The sequence below is a fragment of the Myodes glareolus genome, chromosome 13, assembly GCF_982192425.1.
Source record: "Myodes glareolus chromosome 13, mMyoGla1.1, whole genome shotgun sequence".
Taxonomy (NCBI): Eukaryota; Metazoa; Chordata; class Mammalia; order Rodentia; family Cricetidae; genus Myodes; species Myodes glareolus.
Genome location: NC_142038.1, coordinates 63772898 through 63797080, shown reverse-complemented (window position 1 = coordinate 63797080; position 24183 = coordinate 63772898). Strand labels below are relative to the sequence as shown.

Below are 24183 nucleotides of genomic sequence, written 5' to 3'. Positions count from 1 at the left end.
TGTTTCATTTTACAGAATAAATCCATGTGTATAAGTATTTTAATGTAGTTTATAAGTCATACAAATGCATACACACATACAAATGCATGCACAAAATTCAAATGTAGCTATTGATAATCTGTATAGTTCCTTCTAAATAAACCTGCAAAATGAAAGCAAGTACCTCCTTCTGTTGTTTTCTGAAAGTGTGTATGTGTTTTGCCGTGTTTCAAGTGATCAGTGTTATCAGAGTCACTGACTCATGACCCCAGGTGGCCAAGATGCCCATGGTAACCATTTGACAGAATGCCAATGATGGCCACCTCCTGCGTCTGAAAAGCCGACCTTGTAACAATATCCACGGTCTCTGGTTGTTTCTACTAACATTCCCTCAACTCAAAAACTGTTTTCAAAATAAAGGAGAGCCAAGCATTCTTGGTTCATTAAATTTCCCTACAGTGTCCAGGAGGGCAAAACATCAAAGAAATGAATACACAATGGAAATGATCCTTGAATATTGATATTTGAGGTACAAGTATAAAATACTTGGGACAGTGATCTAAGATGACAAGGGTATTTCAATGAAACAAAGCTATCAGGATTCCTGTATTACTGAACTAACTTAAGTTCAATTTAGTTTTTGAGACCTGAGACGTTTATCTCATTTCTACCACACTAAAAATATTTTACTGAAATTAAACTTTGTAACAAAGGATCTAAGATCCTCTCCATTAATTAGTAAGTGCTTAGATGCCATTAAATACTTAAAATGGGGATCAAGTTAACAGACAGTGCTCTACTTGGTGGGTAAGTTGATCGTTGACACTGAATCCATCTGCTTACTTAGAACTCTGCACATACCTTCCAGCTGGTTTGAGGAACTGCTGGCCCTGCATTCCAGCTCAGCACATACTTTAAGAATCTGCTTTTCCTGGTAGCAATATTTCAGAAAAGATATTTCTGGAGAGTTTGTTCTTAGCCTTAGATAAAAAGATGGCTGGGGCTCTCTGTGATCTACCTATCTGGCTATAGATCACTCCCCTCCTTCTGATAATTTCTGCTTCTTAAACCTGATGTGTCAGACAGCAGGTCAGGGCTAGAAGACTAAGGGAGCCATTAAATTCAGTATTTCGTGTGTCGTCGGTAGCTTTATCTAAGAAAACTCTCATGACTGCCTACAAACGGATTTGTAAACCCAACAAACAAGGGCCAAAATGCCAAGTTTGCATTCAGCGCAGCAGGGGACAAAAGTGTCCTCATGGTTCTGATACTTACAGAGGAAATGTCAAACGATAATTTGGGTCTGGGTCAGATAAGCAAATCCTAACAGCTGACTTTCATCTCTACTCTTAATAATCTGATAATAAAGCTGATAATCACATAATTGCATCATCTCAACAAGTGATAGTAAAGATTCCAGTGATCACAGTTAACAGTACCATGTGATTCTTTTAATCTTTGGAAACTGAAAATTCGGGGAGGGGGAGCCTGATTTAGAGGTGTGGTAGTAAAAAAGTGGGGACTGGGGTATAAGCCACTTGTTCAAAATTTAATAGAGAGTAAATCAATGAGAGAAGAGTCGCAGCGAGTACTTCTGTCCTACCTCAGAGCTACCTTCCAGTCATCCACATCCGCCCCTCCCTTCTAAAGCAATGTTTTTCCAAGTGAAGTCTCCAGGAGTCTTCTAGGGTTGATTGACTATTTTAATAATAACCTAACCCAGTATTTTCCTTCTGTATGTGGACATTGTCTTGATCACATAAAAGCCCTAGTAAGTGAAAATCTTGAAACCATATTGCAAACGAATGTGTCACAGCCTCTACTGGTAGTCATTATATTATTTACTTCATCAAATATAGAGAGGGAAAAAACAAACAACAACAACAAAAACAACGTCTTATCAAATCTTGCGACCTTGATGCACATCGTTTGGTAATTGTGAGGAAATGCAAAGCATGCATGCTATATGCATGTTGCTTTATGTTGAAGTGTCATCATTGACCGCAAGCATAATTGTGTGTATTGTGTCAGACTCCTTTTACAGAAAAACATGCTTCCTTGAAAGACCAACTAACTGACTGACTGTGATTATTCAAATGTGGAAATCTGACAAATACTTCACTGGAAATAATTGAAATAAGCTTAATACCTTGGGGGAATAATTAAATGAAAATATTCTGACAATGATAAAATTCAAACCTTCAGTAAATATTAGAAGTTTTGAGGAAGCTTGTATCTGCTGCTATAAGCTTGACAGTTTCCCAATTCAGTTTGGAAATGTTTTTCTGATGAAAGGGATGATTATATTAACAACAATAATTTTTCTTGTTGAAAATGAACTGTATCAGCATTTGGAATATTTGTAGTGCTGAAAGAACCAATATTTTCCAAATGACAAATACATGATCTTATATAATCATACACGCACTAAAACTCTATACAAACTATGTCACCCACTATGGATTTTCATGTAATGAATGAATTACTCAGAGGTCTTTAACTGCTTTAAGGTTTCATACTATGACTAACTCAAGAAATAATCTGTTACTGAGTTTCTTTGAATATTATATCAAAATCAATGGATGGTCCTCAACCCAGGGTCACACTGACAGCCCTAATTAAACACAGAGGGAGTCTTTAATAAGAGAGGGAGATATGTTTTGAAGAGAGAGGGTCTCACGGGTTGTAGAGAGATGGGGTGGTAGAGTGTAGTATATGCTTGCATGAAACTGTCAAAGAGCAAAACTTATACATGAAATAAACAAGTTTCCTAAAAGGCTATGAAATGCTTTGTTCTGAGTGTTGTGGTCATATACCAGAGAAAAAGTCATGTAAAGGGTAAAGGGCTTATTGTGTCTCATAGCTTGAAGGAATTATTCCACCATAGCAGGGAGAGCATGGCAGAAGGAGTGGGAAGCCTGCTAGTTAGCTTGCCTCCACAGTCAGGAAGCAGGGAGTAAGTGGGTCAATGCTCAGCAATCCATTTCTGGTAACAAAGCTCTTCTAAAAGCTCCACAATCTCCCCAAACACATGAGCCTGTGGAATTCATTTCACAACTCACATTTCTTCATACTTCTCAAGGTAAGAAATGTCCTGCAGTTTCCATTCTCCCAGACATTTAGGAGATTTCCAGCTATGGAGAATTGTTTCATACCTCTCCCTAAGTTTTTGTTTTGAAAAATATTTACCTTATCATTTTATTATGTATATAACAATATATACACATCATATAAATCATGTATATGTATTATATTCTACATAGTGATATTTTATTTATAATCTAACAAAACTTGCCTGAAGATCAGAGAAGCAAAGCAGCAAACCACTAGAGCTGTCTCATCCAGCCTTACATTCCTCTCCAGTGTTGGGATTAAAGGCGCACAGCACCACTGCATGGCCTTTATGGCTAACTAGTGTGGCTAGCTTTGCACTCTGATCTTCAGACAAGCTTAATTTGTTAGATCATAAACACAATACCACTACAATTATGACTGTTTATGTATTAATTTCTATGTAGATTTTTATTTATAATTTTTTATTTAGAATAAAATATATTGATAACTATAGCAACAATTTTTGTGAAACTCATTTATAAATAGAGGGAAATTTTTTTCTCTCCATTTTTAAATGAATCACATGAAAATGACTCAGACCTTGTTTTCCACTGGATGAGAGACTAAGGCACACGGTACACACAGGCTATCAATCCAGCCAGAAATATACTCGTGAAGGGCAAGGGCTGAGCAGAATTTAACAATTAATGCTCTTTCATCCTGTGATTTTCACAAAAGAAGCAGTTCTTTGTCTAAGAAAATACCTACGCATATTCTGTGCGTAGCTCTATCTCTCCCGAGAACTCCAGATGTACATTGCAAGCAACAATATGAGAATCTGGTTTTCCAGCAACAAAAGTTGCATCAAATAACTGGTTCATTTGTGCACACGTGCTGTTTTAGGAGGATGGGCTTTGTGGTTGAGTTCGATGTGGTTAACAAAGAGAAATGTTGACAGCTACGTGGAATCCCATGTGCTCAGCACAGTCTTCATTCAGAGTATTTTCAGGAAGCATCCCAGGCTGCGTGTGAGCATCTGCTCCCTTCTTCTGTCCTCCATTGACGCCACTATTGGAATGGATAAAATGTTTTATGAAACAATTTTATTTTAATTTTTGCTTTACACAACTATAACCAGTTTTATGACTACCTTTTTCCCTTCCTTCCTTTCCCTTCCCTTCTAATTGTTTTGATAGTTACCCAATGGTAAAATCAAACCACAGTTATACTAGGTCAAATTGTAGAACTAATCTCTTCAAAGTATGCTGTGGACTTCTCTGTCAATTGAAGAGACAGAAACTCTGAGCAAAATTTGAAGGTCATATTTTACCAGGAGATTTCAATAGAATGTGTGTTGTGCCTGCATGCAGCTAATTAAAAAATTGTCTTCTAAAAATTAATTAGACTAATCTTTGACACACTAGGACTTAATGTTCAAAATCCAACTTAATTTTCTTTTGGATCGATTTGAGTGGTACTGAGAGGCAGGAGACAAAGGCTGAGGTTGCTTAATTTTTTTCCTAATCGACATAAAGTGTGTTAATCTTCCTTCTTCGCCTGGAATTAATTTCAGCATAGGGGTTTCCAGGCCTAATGAGCCCATGACTATGGGAAGCCTTTGCTGGCACACAGCCCTAGTGTCACGTGGTCTTTCATAAAAGATTTTAATCTTAAGAAAATTCAAGATATGTAAATCTGACAATTATATACGCAAATGAGACTTTCGCTAGTTCTATACTCATGTGTTACGTTAAAACACATAACAGGAGGCTGGAGAGATGACTCAGCAGTTAGGATCACTTGCTCTGCAATCATGTGGACCAGAGCTCAGATCCCAGCACCTACTTGACAAGCTGGGCTTCCCTGCAAATGAAGGAGGGTCACTGGGGTTTACTGGTTTCAAGCCTAACCAAGAAACTATGAGCCCCAGAAGAACAAGCAGGGAGCGATGATGGAGGATGCTTTCTTCTGGCCTCCACACCCTCAAGTAGGCACATGGACCCCTCTCACGCACACACCTAGACACGGCTGACGCAGCTGCACACAAATAAAGAGATAAGTAAGCTTATTTTAGAGAATATAAAACGAGGTAATTGGTGTCTCTAACAATGATTTTGAAGAAAATGGCCCCTATTTTTTCTGATGTTTTGTTGTTTGGGGATGCATAAGTTTTGAACTCCAGAAATTTTTTATTACAAAAATCACTATTATTATGGTAAAATGAGGGCATTCTACCCTGCTTTCAGATGAAGCAGAAAAGTATTCTGCATGAATATGTTTATTAATATAAAAATAAAATAAAGAAGCATACATCTTACATATATATTCTATGCTTTAATAATCTCATAGCACAAAAAGGAAATGTTTGTGTTAAACGTGTATAGTAAATATGAAACAAAAAATTATGTGCATTATAACCCCTCAATGTGACATAAATATGTGTTCTGTATGTATGGATATATTCATGTTTGTAACTATAGCTATACATGTTCACATGTGACTATGTGTGGGGAAATGGTAGCAAATGTACCAACTCTTCATAGGCATGTCCTCAGGAGTAGATGTGCTACCATTTTCAGAATTCACCGTATTTTTATCTTTCTATAAAGAAAATTTGCTGTGGTTTTAAAAACCTAACTCTATATGTCATCAGTCATTTCATGTTCCATTTTTATACTAATTCAATTTATTCAATTAATTGTCAGATAATATTTTTACATTTTTCATTTTTATGAAGGCAGATCTGTCTGACCACTTAAGTGAGCTCTGGGCAACTGACTCCCCTCTGCAGAAGTTGCCCAGGAATGGCTTAGGGGCTGTATCGTGTAACCGTGATGCCCTTTCAGATTCAGGTACCTGGGTAAGCCACTGCCTTCGCCTTACAGCAAGAGAATGTAAAGAGAAACACATAGGAGATGGGGAAGGGGTAGCTACTGTCCAGGAAACAACTGCAAGTTCCTTTATAATCTACTTCTCCCTTCTCAGCTCCTCTAAAGCAGCTGACAGAACACTAGCTGGGTGGATGTGGACAGGCAAGTCACCATGGCTCTTAAGAGTTTCTGCATGTCGGCAGACCTCTGACTTTATGGCATAAAATCTCCGCATTGACTCCATACATGCCCATTTCTTATGACAGATGCTTTGTCCAAATGTTGCTTTCTGTTGTATCTTACTATACCTGAATAATGGAGCATGATTTTTTTTAGTCTCACTGATAAAATAGCAAAAATAAAAATGAAGTGTATGTTACTGTCTTTGTGCTATTCAGATACCTTCTTACTGTTGTGTATCTTATAGGAAGCTGGTATGGGGTGAATGGGGAGCCTGAATAGTGAGGGACACCAGTGGCTCTAGTTTCTTGTAAAGGTATCTAGATTGTTACCAGGGTGAATTCTGACCGTGCTTCTGCTCTCATAAGACGTTTTGATAGAAGGAAATCACAGATGCAAACGTCTCTGCCTATGAGATTCAATCAAGTTCCCTATTTATCTTTCCAGGACATAAAAATGTCACAAAATGAAATGGAGCCACATCAGCATCCAAACAGCCATGGCTAGTTCCTCTAATGCCTTAGGTAGCAATTAGAATTCCCACAGTGAGGTCCACCTGCCCCGAGAGTAGCCCTTCCACAAGGGCCACACTAGATCTATACTGTCATGGCCAACACCCTTCTCCTAGGAACTTGGAGTCAAAGGCCTTTGCCAATAATCTGAAGTATTTGTCAACAGTCATGGTCTTCCTGGCTTGCGAGCTTAGGTTTGAGTCAACAAAACATACTTGAGACAGAAAGGATACCCACATGTCTCTAAGCACCAATGTTTCCTTCAATTTCCAGGCATCCACAAAGCTCCATTTGAGGGAATCCTCTACCTGATTCTGGCATATTATCCTTGTGTTTGGCATGGCATTGTGTTTAAATTAAGGGTTTTAAATACAAACCCATCACACTGCTGCTCCCAGCTGGATATTTTTAAATCAATAATTAAAAATCAGGTGAAATGATTTGAATAAAAGCCACAACTTGGAGAAGGAGCCAGGAAGAATATCCCGGGCTTCATGCTCACCAATTCTTCCACCATTAGTCATTTGCTCAAATAGTTGCTGGTGATCACAATCCATCATTAAAGAGGATAGGGATGGTCATTCGAACCTGTAATCCTTGTATCTGAAACACTGGGGCAACAGGATTGCCATGATTTTAAGGACATCCTGAGCTACACAGCAAGTACCAAGCCAGTCAGAGAGCCTCAGAAAGATTTTTTCTCCAAATGTAATTTTAAAAAGGAAGGAAGGAAGTTAGTATAAATACGGTGCTGACGATGATGAAGAAGAAATCAACAAGGCAGTCTCTTCTATTTTCTTTATCTATCCTTATGACAAGATAAGAAGTGGTGAGGTCTCCCCTGGAAACCTTGCCTGCTTACAAAGGACAGCCACTTCAGATTCCATATCCTGCATTTCCAGAAGTCCTCACTAGGGTCACCCTCACAGATCCCAGGAAGTTCCTACTGCACCCTGCAGAAGAGGAGGAGGAAAGGCTGGAGGAGTCAGAGGGGATGGAGGACACCAGGAGATCGTGGCCCACTGAACCAACTAAGCAGGGCTTACGTGGACTCATAGAGACTGAAATGGCAAGCACAGGACCTACATGGTCTGCTCCAGGTCTTCTGCATATACGTTATGGCTGTTAGCTTGGTGTTTTTCGTGAGACGCCTAACAGTGGAAGCAGGTTTATTTCTGACTCTTTTGCCTTCTCGTAAGGCTCTTTTTCTCCTGTTGGGTTGCCTTCTCTAGCCTTGATACAAGGTCTTCTCCCCGTCTTGTTGCATCTTCTTTTGTCCTGTTTGGCTGTCATCTCTTGGAGGCCTGCTCTTTTCTGGAGAGGAAGGGGAGGGGGGAGTGAATCTGGGGGAGAAGGGAGGTAGAAGAGGCTAGGAGGGGTGGGAGAAGGCAAACATGGGTAAGGATGTATTGTATGAGTGAAGAATCTATTTTCTTTTCTTTTTTTTCTTAAATTAAATCACTGCTTGGCCCATTAGCTCTAGCTTCTTATTGGCTAACACCTACATACCAATTTAACCCACTTCTAGTAATTTGTGTATCGCCACGTGGCTGTGGCTTACCGGCTAAAATTCCATCTGTCTCCAATGGGGCTACATGGCTTCTCTCCAACTCTGCCCCCTTTCTCCCAGCATTCAGTTTAGTTTTCCCCACTTAGCTAGGTTCTGCCCTATCAACAGGCCAAGGCAGTTTCTTTATTCACCAATGGTATTCACAACATATGGAGGGGCATCTCATATCACCTTTCCTTTTCTGTTTAAATAAAAAAGAAGGTTTTATATTTAACATAGTAAAATTACATATAACAAAACAGGTGTCAAGCAAGAATTATAGTTATAAAATTTTCAATTTAAAAAAAAGAAATGGAAGTGGACATATTTAAAATTAACACTAGGGAAGTGGAGGTACACAGATGTGAGGTCAACCTGGTCGACATAGAGAGTTGCAAGCCTGTCAGGACAACAGAGAGAGAGAGAGAGAGAGAGAGAGAGAGAGAGAGAGAGAGAGAGAGAGAGAGAGAGAGGAGACAGAGACACAGAGGAAGAGAGACAGAGACAGAGAGACAGAGACACAGAGGAAGAAAGACAGAGACAGAGAGACAGAGACAGAGAGAAGGAAGGTAAGTGATGTAGTTGGGTCATCTGTCTATATGTTACTTTCATTGGTTAATAAAGAAACTGCTTGGCCTGATAGGACAGAACATAGGTGGGTGGAGTAGACAGAACAGAATGCTGGGAAGAAGGCAATGAAGCAGATGCCATGGAACCAGCCGCTGGGTCAGACATGCTGAATCTTTCCCAGTAAGCCACGACCTCGTGGTAGCATACAGATTATTAGAAATGGGTTGAATCAATACGTAAGAGCTAGCCAATAAGAGGTTGGAACTAATGGGCCAGGCAGTGTTTAGAAAGAATACAGTTTCCGTGTAATTATTTCAGGTAAAGCTAGCCAGGCGGCAGGAAGCGGCCTGCCATTCCTGTTACAGGTAAGAAAGGAAGAAAGGAGGGGGTAAGAAGAAGGGAGGGAGGGAGGAAGAAAAGAAGGAAGGAAGTCTAAGGCAATGTTTCATAATAACAATGTCAGCAGGTTCAGGAATTCAAGAATTCAAGAAGTCATGAGGAAGGCACATGTGTGAAGCATAAAGGAGGTTGGAGCTACAGGAAGGGCTGTAATATGGAATGTGGAGTTTGAGGACATTGTAGACAGGGAATCATGCTTACCTGTGCACACGCACAGATCTGAGTAGGACCCGTGGTGAAGTTGCAAAGTCAAGGTCAGACAGAAAGGAACTTCAATCACCTAGACCAGAGTTCCTTGGTCTAGTAATTGTAATTTTGGACTACATCAAGGGAGAGTTCTGTGCATTGAAAGTGTTCAGTAGTACTCTAGCCTCTACCTGTTATGTGCCATTTGTACCCCTTAACCCCGCAAATGCAAAATGCCACCAGATATGGCCACATGTCCCCTCAACCACTGGCTGAAAACCATTGTATTAGACTGACACTCTAATTCAGAAAATCAAAGCCAAGTTAAAAGTGGTCAAGAATTAAATAAGACACAGTCTTCTGGACATCAGAAGATGACTCAAGGACCTTTCAGATCTGTTTCCCTTCTCCCCTGAATCTTCCTTGCTGAACCGGTTTTTCCTAAGGGTTTGTTTGCAGAAGAGCATTAACAGGACTCCCAAGTTCAGCCTTTGCCTGGGGTTGTACCAAGAAGTCTGTAAATATGGCAGCCTCAGGTCACTTTTAAAAAGTAGGGCCTATTCAGTCATTTGGAAATTATTCAGATAAGTAGCTGTTGCTTCTCCAATGTCTATAGCCATACCCAGCCAATTTCCCTTAATAACTGCTACAGCCTATGCTGCCCAATAGTTCCAAACACTAAGAGTCACCAAGTGCAATGTGGGTATGATTGCAGAGTGGCCACCCTTGTCTGCGTTTCACCAGAGTGCCCTTTGCAAGCCTGTAGCTAGTGTTATCTCTAAGCCTAAGGTCTGCAGTTTCTTCTGTCTTCACTTCTGTGCTCTAAAAAGTTGGCCTTAGGAATTCCAGTCTCCTGAGCCTAACTCACAGAAGGGAGAACCTGCAGGGCATGCCCTAAAAACCTCAGTTCTTCGGCCACCTACCCCTGCATTACAAAGAAAGCAGATAAATGCCTTTTTGAGCTCCTCATTATTTCCCATTGTGACTTCATCAGATTGTTATAAAATTATTGGTGCAAGGTACAGGGATAAGGAATAGAAGACTGACCCTTTATTTATAAGAAAAGAAAGAAATTTTGTAAAAGAAAATAATAGAGGACTTTCTCCTTTACAACATTAATGTTACTTAATGATATGTTTTTCTCTGGCTTGATTTATATCTCAGATCTATATGAGTAAAGATTATCATTTGTAACTCCATATTGAACCTACAAATCTTTGTGATAAAAAAAATTGTCTCTCCTTGGATTTAGCATTGATAAAAACTTAAACTATTCCTCCATATACTGTTTTGTCCATTCATGTACCAGCTGTTCTACAAGTTTACTGTATATGAGCCAAAGTTCTGTGCATCAGAGGTCTTGTGTTGAACAGATTTTCTGCCTTTGTCAGTCTTATCTTTACCGTGAAGAGACTGTGAATAAACAGTGCATCAGACAAAAGACATGCCACACAGGAAAACACTCAGAGATAGAGGACCAAGAGCATACGGCTCACTAAGGAATGGGCATGAGAACATGGCTCCATCTCATGTTTGTCAATATTCTACTAAGGTAGGAGGGTACCATTTGTTCTAATTTTGTATACTGAATTCATGTCACTTGTCAAATTTGCCACCACAGAGGACAGTGAAATCCCGGATAAGATTAATGCCATCTCTCTTTGCTTTCTTTTAAATGGGCCGTTCAAATTACACATACTTGAATTTGAAGTAATTCCCTTAGTAAGCAAAAAACTGCTTCCTTCATCTTTCTTCAATACCATATGCCTAAGATAGTCAACAAAATGCATGTTTCTCTTGTGGCAGGCTGTGGTGAGATACTGACTTCTAATTTCAACCTGTTCCCTGGCTAGAAATTTCCCAGGGAGCTAAGCAAAAGGGGTAATATATATTTTGTTTCATGTATCTGTTTGTGTGCCTGAGTGCTTGTATGTACACCACATGTGTCAGGTGTCTGTGAAAATCAGAAGAGGGTATAGGATCCCTGGAACTTGAGATCCAGGTGGCTATGCGATGTCCAAGGTAGATGCTAGGAACTAAAATCAGACACTTGCATGACCAGTAAATGCTCTCAACTTCTGACCCATCTCTCCAGACCAAGAGATAGTGTTTTGATTTGATGTCCTAACACTAAAATTTAACTTAACTCTCACTAGAAATTCTAAGTTTCTGAGTTAGGCAACCTAGAATTTAAGTTAGCTGGCCTATAATTTAAATAAAAATAAAAAGAGAGAAAGTTATCATTTTCTATTTTCACCTACTGCTCATGTGGGAATGTTGTCTTCCAATGCCCTGTAGGCTGCAGCATACCAGAGAATAGGATTGATGACTTTAATTCACAACAGTTGGGAAGCAGCCACTCTCAAGTTGTGCACGCGCTGGGTGTACCACAGGGACCAGAAGGCAGTAAGAACAAAGATGGATCTACCTCTGTATTAGACACTGGTATTTAATCACGATCCCTGAGCTGCAGGCTGAAGCAGGGCCACTTTTTGGTGGAGGAAGAATAGAAAGCACAAAAACCATCTTGAAATCAGTTTATCATCCAAGGTAGAATTTTTATTAAAGTTATGAATCTTATCAAGATAGCCACCTGTGAGTTTCTTCAACACAGTGAGTCTGTGTGGATGCTGCCTGGTCTTCCGAGTCTGCTGCAATCGGCAGTGACCAGGGATCAAAATAGAAAATAAACATGCAAAGGATCCAGCCTAAGACTGTCAGGGAGAGGAGAAACAGTCAGAAATGGGACCCTAAGAAGTCAATAGTGAGTCTATGTTGTCAGTTATGTGTAAACTTACTTATATGTGTGTATGTATGAAATATGTGATTATATAGAAAAATTGTATTATAAGCTCCCATTTATTTTCTCATCCTGTGGTTTGAAGCAATATTGATGAGATCGGGGATAATATTTTAATATGTAGCTAATTTCCAAATACATGGCTGTTGTTTGTCTACCAGAATACCAATTTTCCAAAAATTAATTATGACATACTTTCAGAAAACAAAAATTAGCAAAGTTATTCAACTGCAACAACACATTTAATTCAAATAATGCCAGATTGTGTGTAACTAGAATATCACACAGGATAGGGAAGGTAAACTCTAATGGATACAAGAGCTAATTGCCCTGTGAGAAGTTTATCTTCTAGTAATATCTTAGAATATAATAAGTGATGCTGAGAGTTCAGATGCAAGGAAAGAGAGTTTTCAATGTGGTTTCAAAATCAAAAGACATCTGAAGCCAGATGGGAAAGCTCCAATCACTATGGCGGTCATTTTAGACAGCTCAGGTTGAAGAACGCTCAAGAAGAGTGTGCAGGGTTGTCACTCTGTGCAGAGGGCACCCAGCATCCTCTGTGATCCTTTCTTCCCTTCCCTCCCATCTCCACTCTCACCTCTGCCCTCTCCTCGTTCCTTGCTTTATCTCAATAAATGGCTTGCAGATCTTCAGGTTTCTGCCCCTCCAAACATCTGGCACCTGCAATAATAATGCCAACCACAGGCAGAGAGAAGAGAGCGGTCCAGGAGATGAAGGGTAGGGCATGTTGAGAAAGAAATATTGATGAAGATGCATGTAATGTACCTGGGTCACTCTCAGGGCAAGGGTCAGGAAACCTTCGGCACAGGGTGCCTGTCTCTTCTTTCTAATATATAAGTTCTCTCAGCAAGCAAAATATTTGAAAAACATTCACTTTTAAAAGACATGAACTATTTACTATTTATATGTGATATTTCATATCACAATCGCCATATGGATTATTAAATAGCTTTAGGCTGCCTTGCACTCGTCAGCTCCTGTGGGATAGCTATTTAAAACTGCTCAAGTTTATGCTCTCAGAGAACATGTTGTTCTGAGGCATCTGACCTCCGCAGCAATTTCCTTGGCTTTAGTAGAAATTATGATGGTGCAATATTCTAGAAAATTGCCTATTCAGAAAACAGAAGAATCCATGTTCTCTCATTTCTCATTCTTAATCAACTGAAAATAAAGGGCTATATTAAGAACTCATAGCTATTGCTAACCAGCTGCTTCATCCTGCATGGTGACTTCATGCCTCCAGGCCTGGTCATCCTCGTCTGTCAAAGAACATCTAGAATAAAACTTCATTTGTCTTGGCTAATGAAAGCTGAGTTGCTGAGTAGAGTATTCCAAGTTGTTAATAGTGTAAAAGGGTTTGTAGAAGGCCGTGTATTCTACAACTTCCAACTCAGACCCCTGTTTCTGTAAGCATGTTAGTATAAATGGCTCAATGCAGGTGTGTTTTTTTATTACAGATAAATAGGATTTATAAACCCTGGGGAGTACTTGAGAAGCCTTCAAATGCCACAATCAACTGCTACTTCAAAGAAAACTAAATAGATGGTTCTGGAAGGTCCATGCTGTTTCTTCATTGAATTTTAGGTGAGTGCTTAAGACAAAATTGATTAATCTAATCTCTCAAACTGTGCATTCCTTCTTTGCATAAAAAGTGGGGTTACATGGTATCAATATCTCTCATTCGGTACTTTCAGGGAGTTCCCAACTAAAGACTTTTAAAGATAAAGTTTTCGTTCTGTAAACAGAGGCTATCTGGATTGACGCCACATGAGAGATGGTTTATACTGGGGGAAGGGAAATCCCCAGTACTTTATTCAATTCCAAAAGTTACCTAACATTTTAAAATACGAAAACATATTTCAGGATATTAAGTCTGAATGAGGTAGCAGACAGCCAGGTTAATGGCATAAACGGAAAGGAAGGTTGATGGTGGTAATGTTAGCATGTCATTAATTCCCAAAGCTTCCTGTTGGGGATTTTATATTGTCTAAATTAAAACTAAAAGACAATAAAGGTGAGGTACACTAAATCTTACAATGCGCTGTACAATGGAACATAAACAGTGTGCGCACACACAGATGCACACACACAGCTTTGTTTTGTCTGGCTATAAAATAAACAAGTCAATGTTGAATTATCAATTGTAATTACCCTCCAATGGTACAATAAGACTAGGGTCTCAAATTAGTTGTATAGAATTTTCCTGGAACATGCTGCCGCTCTTCAGCAGAGAAGAGGAAAAGGAAGGAGGTGAGCAGTGGTCACATTGAGAACCCCCACTTCGTCACAAGAGGAGTTTTCAAAGCAGTATTGTTTCGTTTATGATCTACATTAAAGAATGGCCATGGCCAGAATAGAGTCATGTTTAGTTCTTAACTAAACAATGCAACTGACAGAGCCCCCACCAATTGTAAGTCTAATCCTACAGGCACCCATGCTTTCTCTCCACATTAGAAGTTAGGCAAGTGAAAACTGGTTAATCAATTTAAAGCAGTGAAAATACAACAGAAGTCAAAGTAACATCATTACAAGTTTGAAAACAACTTCGATTAAAATTCAGATTTAGATTCATCATCCAATTTAAGCAAATGAAATAACAGATCAAAATCCTGTGTATGGTGGAATGACTGCTTTCCGAACACCAAGATACCCTCTATTGTTTTGATTAACTTCACAATGAAAACAAGAGATCCTCCAAGTCCTGAGGTGTGTAAATTCTCTTTACTGAGATTAAGTGTAGAACTAAAGCAATGATTTCTTTTATTTGTTTGCAAGTCCCAAGAACTAAACTGAGTACATTTCAAAAATCTTAGTAAATCAATTTGGCTCATGTATCCAGTACTCCAGAAAAGAAAATGAAAATGAGAAATGTGTTACTGAGCTCTTTATTCTGCATTTGTGCCTGTCTGTGGCCATCTTTATCTTCAGGTCCATTGCTGGTCTTGCCCAGGTCCAGCCGCATCAGGGACTGAACCCTCTTGGGCGATATTTCATCGCTTCCAGCTTCCCCAAGTGGCTTTTCATTCTGACATCCAGGGACACTACCTCTTCCTTTGTTCTTAAGAACTCTAAATGTCAGTGCCCATCACTTTTACTATGACTTAAATACCTTAAGGCTCCTTCACAATCCCAGCTGTGGTGGTTTAAATGAGAATGGCCCCCAAAACTCAATTTTTTTTTAACCTTTGGCCTCAAGGTGATGTAGATGGTTGGGAAGGATTAGGAAGAGTGACCTTGTTGGAGGAGGTGTGCTACTGTCCGGTGAAGCATGCCTGCTGTTCACACCATCACAGCTCCTTCCTTGGCCTCTTGGTTGTTGTCCCAATATGTAAGCTCTCAGTTGTTGCTCCAGCAACATTCCTGCTTGTCTGCTGCCACACTTCCGACCATGATGATCACAGACTCCAACTCTCTGGAACCATGAGCCCCATATTAAATACTTCCTTTTATAAGTTGCCTTGTGTCTCCCACAGCAATAGAAGAGTAACTAAGACACCAACTTAGTTTTCCAGTTCTTAGATCCTTTGAGTAATCATTTCATTAGACGAAATTCTGTTTTAAATAGTTAATGTTTCTCTTCCTGGCTAAGTTCTAACTGATCCACCCATGCTTTATTAATTTCTTATAAATTATTGAAAGAAATGTAAGACAGATACTTGCTTCTCCCCCAACAACAAGAAAACAAATGACTCCTGGGAAATTAAATTTAAAGGTATAATTAGGTTTTTTTTCTTAATGTACATAGCCTTTATAGTAAAACATTGAGATATTGAGATAAATTATAGACTCAAAAATGACACCAAGAGCATAAGTCTCTATCAGTATTCACAAGGTGCTTTTTATCAATCAAATAAAGAAGTAGAACATCACTAATATTCCCAGAAAAGCAACTCACAGCTTCTTCCAGTCCGTTCTCCCAACAGAAACAAAATCCTAGGCTGCATCACCACTGGCTGCCTTGTGTATTCATCAATAGAATCATACATTGTATCCTGTGGTTATGAATCATTCCTTTTCAAAGGGAAATAATTGCTATTTTAGAACAAATTGTGGTTTCCAGCAAAACTGAGAAGAGGGAGCAGGTTTTGCCTGCATCCTGCCTGCCCCCCACCCCATGCATGGCCTTGCCAGCTACCAATACCCACCACCTGGGAAGGTGTTTATTATGATCAATTGATCTACACTGACTCACGACCACAGATAATTCTGTGCATTAGTGAACATTATAAATTTTGACAGAAACAAATGACCTGTGTCCATCATTACTTATCACGTGCTTCTACTGCCCTTAAAAATCTTTCCTCCATTCTAGACCCATTGCATTTTCTGTAGACCCAGAGTTCTGCAACTTCTGAATTGCCTTGTTAAAAATCACAGGGTGCATGGCCTTTTCATATTTCCCTATTTCACTCAACGATGGGCATTCAAGTTTCTTCCTTTATTTTCATGTCTTCAAGACTTATTTCTGCTTCAGCCTAAATAATGCTTCCCTGCTCAGATGTACCACAATGTATGCTTCTATTCACAATTACAAATAAAGCTAAACATCTATGCACATGTTTTTGTGTGCTCATCTGGATAGATAACAAGGAATACGCTCCCTGGACTGGAGAAGCGTATGTTTAGCATAGTAAGAGACTGGGTCCCACTTTGCAATTTTACCAGCAATCGACACATACCATGAAGCTTCCTTCTTTCAAGAGCATTGGTTGACCATTCCAATGGGTGTTGTGTAGCTTTGGTTTTAATTAGCCACTCTCCAGTGGCAGATGATGTGGAGCATCCTCGCATGTGCCCACTTGCCATCTGTAGGGTGTCTTCCATGAGGTGGCCATTTGGATGGAGCATCCTCGCATGTGCCCACCTGCCATCTGTAGGGTGTCTTCCATGAGGTGGCCATTTGGATTTCCAGCCCACTTTTGAATTGGGTTGTTTGTGGTTTTATTATTCTGTCCTACAAAATAGGTTATACATTTTATATCTTTTACAGAGACCTTTCCTAGGCTGGGTTTTGTCTTATCTTGAAGAATGGGGAGTAGGGGCAATGAAAAACAACTTAATATACTTAAAACCAAATTCTAAGTTATATGATACTGCATGGATTTGTTATTACTAAAATCAAAATGTTGTCACCTTTTCCATTTTCCATTCTAAACTAATGGAAAGATTGTTTAAAATTTTTAAATATACTCTAAGTACAGTTTTTATTTCTTTAGTGTTCAAATATAAGCATCATTATATTTGACATAAGAGCAAAGCCTCATCTAGAACTATGGTTTCGTGTTTTGTTTATTCATAAATTTTCACCTACAAGTTGAATCTGACTTCTCCCTGTTAACAGTGATTATTTGTTGCCCTAAGAATTTTTATGATCTGAATTCTTTACATTTTTATAATAAATACTATAATATATATAATATAATAAATAAATACAATGAATATATTGAAAATCAAAGTGGTCAGGAGGCCAGCGCCTGTCTTGCTTCCCAGCCCCTCTCACGATCTCTTGTGATGTTAAAACATCTGCTCACTTGATCGTTTTTGTTAAATGTAAGGGCCTCGCTGTTCTCATTCCCATTTATTTCCTAGACATTTTCTTTTTCTGTCTTATTTTCGAGTCTTTCACAACTGCTCATCTCTCCATTTTAATGTACTGTGGTTATCCTCAAAAGGACATCCTGTCCCTTATACCACTATTTCTCATCTATTCAACCAATGCTAATGTTCACTCTGAACTCTCTAATTTAGAATCCTTTCAGACAACGTCATCATGAACAGAACATAAGGGCTTGGACCCTCTCAGGCTCCTGAAGCTGAAAGGCACAGGGTTCAGCAGTTTTTTGTGGCTTAAAAGGTAGTAAGTCCTGATATTCACAAAACAAATATTTTCTTTTTTTTGGTACAATATTGAAAATTCAAATTACAAGCATTTGTCTCCAGAATATATAAATTAGACTTTATATGGCTAATTTTATATTATTATATGATTATTAGATAATATATAAATCTAAGGAATTGGCTAGGAGGACACAACTTGGGCAATAAAGTAGCCACTTGGCTTTGTAACCCTACAAACTAGTAGTATGTGTTATGCTATGTGTAGTTTCTGTATAAATACCTGATGGATGGTGAAGACCACGTAGTACTGGACAGTACATGTCGTATATTCAGCTTCATGATTAATCGCTTTATGTTATGGCTCTCTTTTCTCCTTTGCTAAGAATACTAGATCCCAGAAAGACATAATAACCTAGCCAAGTTTCAGTAAACATTATACAAAGTAGATGAACATTCAAACCCAGACATTCATATGGTTCACTTCCTCTTATGTGACATAACCCATAGATTGCTTTCAACCACAAAAGCAATGTGTATATGATTTTTAAATGAAATCATTTTACAGTACACCAATATCAAGACAGCCTTCTGTGTCTTAAGTTTTTGTACATTAAGCACAAATTTTCTTTTCAATGTCCTTTCTCTCATTTTCTTTTTAAAAGACGAACACCAGCTTTCAAATATACATTTAGATTTCCTCATTTCTATTCTTCAATTCTTTATTTTTAAGTTATTATTTAAAAAATATCATTGGTGCTTTTATGCCATTTCAAAATGTGAAATTTTGATAAAGTTATTGAACTTCTGTGCCTAAAGAGATGCATTTATTTCATTTTAGAAGCAAGAAAATCATACCCATGAAACAACAGAACATCACTCCTGGCACATAATTAGTAGCTAACAAATAATAGATGCCGTGATCCAATCACCCTTGTAGACTGCTGACTTTTGCCTTATGGCCACTCTCGGCTGTTCCATCAACCATAGAGTAGTATCTATGCCCTGTCTTCTTCAGATTTCCATTATGTGGGCAGAGTAGTTTTTGTGCAACTTGTGTTTGCTCCCTAACAGCAATCAATTCATTGCTAGGATAAGAGCATCTTCATCTTTTCTAAACTGTGTTCTTCAAGCCTCCCTTTTTACACACTTAGGTTCTTCTGTCCAGACTCTACTTTCATCCACATTTCTCTCCAAATGTCCCTTCCCCTGAATGCACTCTTCAGTGCGTGGAGCATCAAGATCCTCTGCTACTCTTTCACAAAGACTACTGAAGAATGCCCTTGGGCCAATAGCTGGCCAGTCTTAGCAAGAATTACAAGTCTGTGGAGTCATTAGTAGATCTAAGACTAGTGTAGACAACAGAAAGAAAAGCAACCTTTTACCAGTTATTCACAGAATCACGTTCTATTTTCCCATATTATGTCTCTTCCTTCTTAGTTTTTCGTTAAAGATAAATGTCAGCTCTTTCAGCCTCTGTGACACCTTTGTGCCAAGCTCAATGTGATCTTGCTTTCTAGTTTATTGACAGGGTAGGGAAGTCTCACATTTGGGGATGGGATTCAGTGTTCCCAAAGTAGTTGATTATACTGCTTTATCTAGCCCTTGTAAGGAAAGAGGAGAGCTCCATCCTGTGAAGGAGACCTCCCAGAGAGGACTGCAGCCATCTGCCAAGACCAAAGCAGATGCTCCATGAACCTCATAACTTTCCATCTTCATAATGATCCTCTGATTAGCCGCTGTTGTTTTTGCTGTTCTGATGTAATAACTAAGGTTCTGGTAATTTGGGTGACTTACCAAGGACATCCTTCAATAAAGATACTCTCTTTCTTCTGAGAAAACTCTCACCCTAAATCAGCTTTCCCAATGAGTTCCTGTAAGGCCAATAAACATGGTAGACACTTGTATATATTTCCTTGGATTGTGCCATTTATAAGCCTACAAATCATTTCTTACTAGCAAGTACATATACATTTAAGCTGGTGTTAAAGTTAACATCATGTCTGTTTAACAAGAGTTTTTAGAGGCAGCACAGTATGATTCTGAGTGTTCTTTGTGTAAAATCCTCCTTTACTGCTGTACACATATGTCTACAAATGACATGGTCAGACGCTAGAACCTGATAGAAACTTGGACTAACTTTTCTGGAATCACCCCTTGGGCCAGAGTCTTTAAAATCAAGAATTTCTATCTCCTCACTTTCTCCCGAAGAAACTTTGTGAAGTAAATATTTATGACCAATTGTGGAAGATTTGTAAAGATGGAAAATTAAATTTACCCTAGAGTTAGCAATGCCGTCAGCCCTTCGTAAAGGAGCGTATAGGGCTGTAAGAGCACTGGCTGCTCTTGCAAAGGACTCAGGTTCAATTCCCAGAACCAGCATGGCAGCTCATACTCTGTACCTCCAGTTCTGGCCCTCTTCTGGCCTCGACAGACACCAGGCACACATGTACAGCCCAGAAGTACATGCAGCCGAAATCCTCATGCGTGCAAAATAAAAGCAAATAAGTCTTAAATGAATGCCTGGAAGTGTTCTGAATTTCAGATTGTCTCAAGAGAATAAAGCATGTCAGTAGTACAAATTCTCAGTTCTGGGGAGTCCTAACAGTTTCTAGCAATGGGCTATCAGCTTGACTGTCTGTTTGCTTTTAGATGACTCAGATAAATAGCTGCAGACTGTCTCAGTGAATTTGCATAAGTGAGTAGGATGGCTTCCTTTTTACTATGAAAACATTTTCTGATTGTTCTATATCCTTCATAGTATGTAAGCAACCCGGGATCCCCTGACTTCTGTTCTGAAGCTGAAATTCTTCTCAGGGTAGTAATATCCATGAAGGGTCCATTTGGAGAAAAACAGCATTTGTGCAATGGAGATAAAGGTTACATTCTTCTTAACCAGATGCAGCACCAGACTTCTCCCAAGCCCAGTTAACTAGGCTGTGTTTCGTCTTGCAACACATTGGCCACATTGAATTCTAGACTTTCTTTGTGCTGCTGGTACTACCATGTGTAAGACACAGTCCATACCCCTTCAACCGCTGGCACAATCCCATCGTACCTTATTCTCTCCTTTCCCAAGAAAACTTTCTCTGGAAAAGTTTTCAGACATTAAGTACAATGTTAAAAACACCCTAATATAAAAGCTTTTCCATTTACCCCCAGATTTCCCACTCTTTGTGTGTGTGTGTGTGTGTGTGTGTGTGTGTGTGTGTGTGTGTGTGTGTGGTACCTGAATAGGGCACCTATAAATGAGAGCGTACGTCTTCCTGTAACTCGGCTCTGAATAGGAATTCTTCCCTGCTGTAGATAGGACTTCAACATCCTCCAGCCCTAAGGCTGCAGTGTGTATGGCTGTAGCCTGCAAGCATGTAGGGCTTCTGAAGGATATGAAGGCCCTCAGATTTTGATGCTTCTAAAGTCATTCCAGACAGTTCACAATTGCCGTCTCATGAAAGTATGCAGAATCCCTTCTGTGTCCATACCTGGAGTTCATGCTTAATGTATAATCTCTGTGATAATCTATGGTTGCCAGGTAACCAGTGGAGGGATGTCAGGGGCTGCAGTGCATCAGAGGGTAACTGAGATGCTGACGTTCTTTTCAGCTGGGTGACCTTAGCCCTCCGTCTACCTTCAGCCATGCCAGATGATTGTAACAGCAGGAGACGCAGTACCTTCAGAAGTAGCTCACCAAGTCATAAAACTGAGAAAACTTGCAATAATAAAGTCCTTCTCTGATCCGGTAGATTTTAAGAATAGCCACAGTGGCAAAGTCACTCTATTCTACCCTGTCTAAATGCTTTGCATTTAAAAACAAAAACTGTTGCTTTAGGAAGCGATATGGAAAGTGTGAGCAGAGGAAGGTGCCAGCAAGGAAGCCGCTGTGCACCCCAAGAGTGACTGTGGACATGAGGAAGTCGCGGCCATTGTTTCAATCTGTGATATTTAGGGCACGGAGATGACAGCTTTCAAAGCCCCAGGAGGGAGTATCACCTCTCCTTTAAATGTTTAACACTTAAAAGGTTGAGAATGTTATGTTTTCATGAAAACAGTAACAAGTGTACTATTGAACCAACATAAAAATGACCATTCATTTTCAAGGGCAAAAATAAGATATCAAAGAAACGTTAGCACTGGGACATCATTCAACCCTCAGACTCCACCCCATAACCTTTAGAAGTCTCTCTTCTCCAGTACAGGCATGGGGAGATCGGAAGAGCAGCCAAGGACCAACTCTTCCATTCTTGGAGAAGATATTATTTTTCTTTACGTAGGAAACTGCCCCTCATGGTGCCTCTCTGTAGGGACGTGAATAAGCACCTCTCCATCTAAGCAGGTCACAGACAGGCAAAGACAGGTAGGATTTCTCTCCAGTCTTGGGAGGTGGGTGTACTGGGATTGTTTCTGGGAGAACGGCTAAGGGATTGCTTAAAGGATCACATATGGCTGAGAGGTAAGTGTCTCCCCCAAAACCTACCCAAGCGTGAGCAACAGCTCGTGAAAGCTACATCTCTGGCACAACCTGCAGGTGTCTCAGCCGATCCAAGAGTCTCCTCCCACCAGCAATTGTTACTGCATCTGTAGCCTTGAGAGGGACTTTACCAGTCTTAAGCGTTTTAGGAATTTCCCTGGGCTTGTAGGTTTTGTTTATTTCATGAGTCCAGTGAATCTCCCTCCTGACTCTAGGAAAGAATATTCCAGTTTTGATGAAATGGCTATACAACATTACCTATTCATAGTAAGATTATTTGTGTAAACTCTAACACACACACACACAGAGAGAGAGAGAGAGAGAGAGAGAGAGAGAGAGAGAGAGAGAGAGAGAGAACAGAAACTCACCTACCGCTAATTCTAGGGCCGTGCTCAGAGGCCTTCCCGCTTAATGCCAGGCAGGGGACATAAACTGCAGGCATTCCACCTCAGGGAACTTCGGCAATACCTGTTGATGTTTTTACTGTTGAAACAGTAAAGCTACAAGCATTTGGAGAGCATATGTTGGAGTGCTGATAAGTATCCAACAATGCTTTGAAGTATCCAGATCATTGACAGTGCCGGGGTTGAGAAACTGTGCTCAAAAATATTAAGATCATCAACTGCTATGTGCCTGGCACAGAAGCAGCAGGTCCATTCCCAGGTGACCCATGTGATCCTCAGCCCCAGTCCAGTAGGTATGTCGTCCCATATGGACTTGAGGACACTGAGCTGGGTGCTCAGAAGATTAAATGACTTAATTAAAGCCAGGAAATCAACAAGCAGAGGACTGAGACTGAAGGCAAGGAAGATGCAAAATCAGCTTCTTTCACGTCACCATGTCCCTCCCTTCATCTGTAGTCCCTAAAACTCTTGGTATGTGTGTGTCATTTCAGTATACCAACAAGATGGTTAATTGTGGCCTCATTATTCAATTCCTGGAGTGACTGACGGGTTGACTGGTTTTACCAACCTGAGCTAGGAAAGAGATAATGAGGTTAGAAGCAAAGACAAAGAGTTCCTTGAAAGAGAAAAATATGTAAAGCAAATATCATAAGATAACCTTGAGGAAAATGAGGTTTCAGGGACAAGAATTAAAGAATCTAAACAAAGACAAATCAGTCACATGAGGAGGTTTACTGCTGAATTCCCAGTTCATGGGAGCTACAGGCAGGAGAACCTGCAACCTAGGCCACATGAGATCCAATCTCTAACACATAGGACAAAACAAAAGACCAAATCTTGCACAAGAGGTTTGATGCATGTATCTGGAGGTCCCGTGGTAACAGGTGGTAGGAACTGCAGGGCGTGGGATGCCGCATCATCCTTGTGCTCAAAGGGTGACAAGTGACTTCTTCCTGTCACAGGCATTTACCCCACTGCCTGCCGCATGAGCAAAGGGCCCAGGACGTGTCTGTCATCACAAACCAGGAAGGCAGATAACTCACTTTAGACAACATTTGCCAGAACATAATAAAAGGTCACCCAGTCCAGTCCCAAAGACAGCAAGTGAACAGAAGGCAAACACAGTATTTTCAGAGAATGGCTTCGTTTGTTGGGTCATAGTTTCCTGGGCCTGCTGCACTCAGTCCAGTATCCACTTTTCCATCCTTATGTGGGGACTAGCTGGGCTCTGTCTCATTGCAGACTTCTGTCCAGCTCAGCCTGTACCCATGTTACACAGTTATCCACCATTCTCTCAAAGTGCCAACATTTTCATTTCTTCCTCCGTGACTTTTGAGTGAAGAAATGCTACCCGCA

General features: G+C 39.9%; 1 protein-coding gene across 13 annotated transcripts in view; it reads left to right on the top strand.

Moving 5' to 3' along the window:
* Window positions 1-24183, top strand: part of Dtna (dystrobrevin alpha) — a 373587-nt gene that overhangs the window by 162219 nt on the left and 187185 nt on the right. For all 13 annotated transcript variants that reach the window (XM_085700061.2, XM_085700062.2, XM_085700067.2 and 10 more), the window contains exon 2: window positions 13578-13704. The gene's annotated coding sequence lies outside the window, so the exon portion shown is untranslated. The remainder of the gene's footprint in view (window positions 1-13577; window positions 13705-24183) is intronic.